We start from the raw sequence: 6,167 nt of genomic DNA, 5'->3' as shown, positions 1-6,167 counted from the left end.
GGGAGTGCCAGGAGGTCAGACGGGCAGGGAAACCTCAGAGGAAAACCAGTTTGAGGAAATGGGAGGGCGGGGAGCCCATGGTGATGACAGCATCTGCCACAGGTATGCAGGTGACTTTGCATAGAGGTCACACACAGGGAGGGGCATATTGAGGCCTTGGTGACCCAGAGAAGGATGTGGGGCTGTCGTGGACTCTGAAATCGTCCTGTAGCTGTGACTCCAGGGTGTGTGCACATGTGTGTTATAATGTAAGGTGCAGGCTGGGCACCGTGGCTCACACCTGTAACCCAACACTTTGGGAGGCCGAGGCAGTCCGATCACCTGAGGTCAGGAGTTCAAGACCAGCCTGACCAACATGGTGAAACCCTGTCTCTACTAAAATACAAAAAAAATTAGCCAGGCGTGGTGGCGCACACTTGTAATCCCAGCCTCTCGGGAGGCTGAGACAGGAGAATCGCTTGAACCTGGGAGGCGGAGGTTGCAGTGAGCCAAGATCATGCCATTGCACTCCAGTCTGGGTGACAGAGTGAGACTCTGTCTCAAAAACAAAGACAATGTAAGGTGCATATGTAACCTTTTTGTATAAGTAAGATGTATATAGACAGTTCCCTGACTTAGAACGGTTTACGATTTTTCTTTTTTAAAAATTTCATCAGGCTGGGTATGGTGGCTCACATCTGTAATCCCAGCACTTTGGAAGGCTGAGGCGGTGGATCAAGGTCAAGAGTTTGAGCTCAGCCTGGCCAACATGGTGAAACCCCATCCCTACTAAAAATACAAAAATTAGCCGGGTGTGGTGGCAGGTGCCTGTAATCCCAGCTACTCAGGAGGCTGAGGCAGGGGAATCGCTTGAACCCCAGAGGCAGAGGTTGCAGTGAGCCGAGATCACGCCATTGCACTCCAGCCTGGGTGACAGAGCGAGACTCTGTCTCAAAATAAATAAATAAATAAAAATAGGAAAGATAGAAGGGGGTGGTTGAGGTCTTTGTGTGTGGCTCAGAGGGAAGATAAATAATTTTTGTGTGTCTGTATTTTTTTTTTTTTTTTTTTTTTGAGACGGAGTCTCACTCTGTCACCCAGGCTGAAGTGCAGTGGTGCGATCTCGGCTCACTGCAAGCTCCGCCTCCCAGGTTCACGCCATTCTCCTGCCTCAGCCTCCCGAGTAGCTGGGACTACAGGCGCCCGCCACCACGCCCGGCTAATTTTTTGTATTTGTAGTAGAGATGGGTTTTCACCGTGTTAGCCAGGATGGTCTCGATCTCCTGACCTCGTGATCCACCCTCCTTGGCCTCCCAAAGTGCTGGGATTACAGGCGTGAGCCACTGCACCCAGCCAAACATTTTAATTTTTGTTGATGTATCCATTGTAACCACCACATCCGTGCCTCTCACAGGAGGGGGTGGTTCTGCTCCAAAGGAACACATGTTGATGTCTGGAGACATTTTTTAGTTGTCACCACAAGGGGTGGAGGTGTTGCTCTTGGTGTCTGAAGAGTGGAGGTCAGAGATGCTGCTTAACACCGTATGGTGCCCAGGATGGCCTCACCCCAGGGATGATCAGCGCCAAATGTCAGCAGTGCTGATGTTGTGAAGCCCTATGTGTGAAGAAACGGAATGTACCATTTCCAGACAAGCTGAAACAAAATAAAAAGGGGAAATAAAACTCATAGAAAAAACGAAACAAAACAAAATACAACCTTCAACTTTTAAAATATTAAAATAAGTTTTTAAATTATTTGTAGAGGGCCGGGTAAAGTGGCTCACGCCTGTAATTCCAGCACTTTGAGAAGTCGAGGTGGGCAGATCTTTTGAGCCCAGGAGTTGAACATCAGCCTGGGCAACATAGCGAGACCCCATCTCTACAAAATATAAAAAATTAGCCAGGTGTAGTGGCCCACGCCTGTAGTCCCAGCTACTCGGGACACTGAGGTGGGAGAATCACTTGACCCTGGGAGGTTGAGGCTGTAGTCAGCTGTGATTGTGCCACTGTACCCTAGCCTGGGTGACAGAGTGAGAACCCTGTCCCACCAAAAAAAATTATTTGTAGAGACAAACTCCAGGTCTCAAGTGATCCTCCTGCCTCAGCTTTCCAAAGAGCTGGGATTACAGGTGTGAGCCACCATGCCTGGCCATAAATTAGCTGATTTGTTGTTGTTGTTGTTGTAGTTTTGCGACAAGGTCTGGTTCTATCACCCATGCTGGGATGCAGTGGTGCCATCTCGACTCACTGCAACCTCCACCTGCCAGACTCAAGCCATCCTCCCACCTCAGCCTCCTGAGTAGTGGGGATTACAGGCACATGCCACCATGCCCGGTATTTTTTGTAGAGACGGTTTCACCATGCTATACAGGCTGGTCTTGAACTCGTGAGCTCAAGTGATCCAACTGCCTTGGCCTCCCAAAGTGCTGGGATAACAGGTGTGAACCACTGCACCCAGCCTGCAAACGAGCTATTCTTGAAAGAGCTCTAAGCTAGACCGGACGAAAAAAAACAGTCAACTAGGCCAGGCATGGTGGCTCACACCTGTCATCCCAGCACTTTGGGAGGCCAAGGTGGGTGGATCACCTGAGGTCGAGAGTTCGAGACCAGCCTAACCAAAATGGAGAAACTCTGTCTCTACTAAAAATACAAAATTAGCCAGGCGTAGTGGTGCATGCCCTGTGATCCCACCTACTCGGGAGGCTGTGGCAGGAGAATCACTTGAACCCAGGAGGCGGAGGTTGCAGTGAGCCGAGATCACACCATTGCACTCCAGCCTGGGCAACAAGAGTGAAACTCCATCTCAAAACAAAACAAAACAAAACAAACAAACAAACAAAAAACCCAACTGACCAGCCAACCAATCAGGTAAGATACCCTTTTTTTTTTTTTGAGACGGAGTCTTGCTCCGTCACCCAGGCTGGAGTGCAGTGGTGAGATCTCGGCTCACTGCAACCTCCGCCTCCCGGGTTCAAGCGATTCTCCTGTCTCAGCCTCTCGAGTAGCTGAGATTACAGGCGCCCAGCACCATGCTCAGCTAATTTTTGTATTTTTAGTACAGACGGGGTTTCACCATATTGGCCAGGCTGGTCTCGAAGTCTTGACCTCAAGTGATCTGCCCGCCTTAGCCTCCCAAAGTGCGGAGATTAAAGGCATGAACCACCACACCCGGCTGAGATACCATTTTTTACTTGTCAGATTATGGAAGATCAAATATGGGTGAGAGTATGTGGTGTAAATCTATATGATCTATTTGCAGGTATACCTGGCATTCCTATTCTTTTTTGGATAGGTTCCGCCCAAAGATGACCCCAAAAGGACTTAGAGCTAGTGGTTTACCTGGGAGGTGTCCCTAGGCAGCCCCCATGGCGGGTGAGAGCTGAGACAAGGAAGGAAGGTGCCCCCTGCAGGGGGGCACTGTGGGCAACCCTGGCTCAGTCCTGCTGGGGGCCTTAGGGGGGCAGTGTAGAGCAATTATCTCAGGATGGTCCCACGTCTGGGCATGGGTTAAGCTACTTAGACACCTACCTTCAGTCATCGGCCGCCAGTTGCACCTGGGGTACCGTGTTGTGTTTCTTCAGGACACTCCCAGGCTGCGCGGAATTGCTAATAGCAAAAAGCATTTGGTGGCCAGGTGTGGTGGCTCACGTCTGTAATCCCAGCACTTTGGGAGGCCAAAGTGGGCAGATCACCTGAGGTCAGGAGTTCAAGACCAGCCTGGCCAACATGGTGAAACCCCGTCTCTCCTAAAAATATAAAAATTAGCTGGGCGTGGTGGCGGGCACCTGTAATCCCAGCTACTTGTGAGGCTGAGGCAGGAGAATCACTTGAACCTCGGAGGCGGAGCTTGCAGTGAACTGAGATCGCACCACTGCACTCCAGCCTGGGCAACAGAGCAAGACTCTGTCTCAAAAAAAAGAGGACGAGAGTCTCCTGAAGCTCTTCTTGGACGCAGCTAGCAAACATCTTCACTGTCACTAGTCTAGACAGGTCCACGGGCTCACCTCTATACTGTTAGGAGATGCCACAGTGGTGGGCGGGAGAGGGGAGAGGTTGACCAAGGTTCAGGGGCTGGTGTGAAACATGGAACTTAGATCAGAAATCTGGGCGGGATGTCAGAGGCGGGGTGCAGATGAGTTCAGCAGCCCCCACCAAATTGCTATCACATTGTCATGGCAATACCTAACAACCTAATTGCCCATCCATAAGGGGAACTGAGGGCTCACCTGATTAGACCTACCAATCTTAACTTACCTCACTTGTTTTTAGTTGATTATAAACCCCATATTGTTAAAAGTCACTCAGCTAAACAATATATAGCTAAACTCCCAGGCCAGGTGTGGTGGCTCATGCCTGTCATCCCAGCACTTTGGGAGGCCAAGGCAGGCAGATCACTTGAGCCAGGAGTTAGAGTCCAGCCTGAGAAATATGGTGAGACCCCATCTCTACAAAAAATACAAGAAGTGGCCAGGCATGGTGGCATGTACCTGTAGTCCCAGTTCCTAGAGGGGCTGAGGTGGGAGGATTGCTTGAGCCCAGGAGTTGGAGGCTACAGTGAGCCATGGTAGTGTCACTGCACTCCAGCCTGGGCAATAGAGTGAGACCCTGTCTCAAAAAGAAAAAGAAAAGAAAAGAAAGAAAGAAAAATAGGCTGGACACAGTGACTCAAGCCTGTAATCCCAGCACTTTGGGAGGCTGAGGCAGGTGAATCACCTGAGGTCAGGAGCTTGAGAGCAGTCTGGCCAACATGGTTAAACCCCGTCTCTACTAAAAATACAAAATATTAGCCGGGTGTGGTGGCAGGCGCTTGTAGTCCCAGCTACTTAGGAGGCTGAGGCAGGAGAATCGCTTGAACCCGGGAGGCTGAGGTTGCAATAAGCCGAGATCATGCCATTGCTATCCAGCCTGGGCAAAAAGAGCAAGACTCCGTCTCAAAAACAAACAAACAAACAAAAAAACAACCCCAAACAAACAAAAAAACTCCCACTAGTTTCCTTATAGATAACGTCTCTATGTACGGGCCACCATGGTAATGGTTGCTTAAGTTGTTCTTCAGGAACAGGATCAGTTCTTGTCCAGTCCAAATGGGCTGAGAGCCAAACCTTCACCTTGGCCTGTGTGTATTTAGGTGGTGAACTTTGACGTTAGAGGGCCAAACACTCCACCCCCAGATCATGATAACAATGTCATTTTGTGAACACACATCCTATGGAAAAGCCATGAAGCTTGACTACACATGCACGGTTCCCCGACTGCCCCACTTTTCCCCACGTCTCTGACCAACTTGCTCCTCTATCCCTTAAATATCCCTAACACCCTATCTTCAGGGAGGTGGATTTGAAATCTGTTCTCCTGTCTCCTCACTCGGCTGCCTCGTGAATAAACTCTTTGCTGCAAAACCTGTCATCTCTGTTGGCATACTGATGGGCAGAACAAGCCTGGTTTGGTAACATAAGGGATGTGTGAATTTCTGAGTAGCTGGGACTACAGGCACACATCTCCAAGACTGGCTAATTAAAAAAAAAAATTATTTTTTGAGACGGAGACTTGCTCAGTCACTCAGGCTGGAGTGCAGTGGCTCACTGCAACCTCTGCCTCCCAGGTTCAAGCGATTCTCCTGCCTCAGCCTCCTGAGTAGCTAGGATTTTTGTACTTTTAGTAGAGATGGGGGTTTCAGCATGTTGGCCAGGCTGGTCTCGAACTCCTGACCTCAAGTGATCCACCTGCCCTGGCCTCCCAAAGTGATGGGATTAAAGGCGTGAGCCACTGCGTCCGGCCTAATTTTTCTATTTTTTTGTAGAGATGGGGGTCTCACTATGTTGCCTAGGCTGGTCTCAAACTCCTGAGCTCAAGCAATCCACCTGCCTCAGTCTCCCAAAGTGCTGGGATTACAGGCATGAGCCACCACACCCACCCTGGTAAATTTCATCATGGGGATCCTCTAGGAGAAAACTGCACAGCTGCTAAACAATGTGCACAACGGAGACCAACTCAAAAGAAATCCTGTTGCACGTGAGCAGATTGGAGAGCAGTGGGGGGTCAGCGCAGTGGAACTTGTTCCTACTCCCACCCCAACAAGAGCACCAGGTCTGTGCCGGCCCAGCCGCCCCTCCTCTCCGGGCACGCAGAGGCTGCCACTTCTGGCCTGGTGGTGGGTGGGCCCTGCAAGTTGCTCTGGCCAATGGGCT

Source organism: Hylobates moloch, unplaced genomic scaffold, assembly GCF_009828535.3.
Source record: "Hylobates moloch isolate HMO894 unplaced genomic scaffold, HMol_V3 SCAFFOLD_12, whole genome shotgun sequence".
NCBI classification, from domain to species: Eukaryota; Metazoa; Chordata; class Mammalia; order Primates; family Hylobatidae; genus Hylobates; species Hylobates moloch.
The sequence above is the reverse complement of the archived record's forward strand: the minus strand, read 5'-3'. Positions refer to the sequence as shown.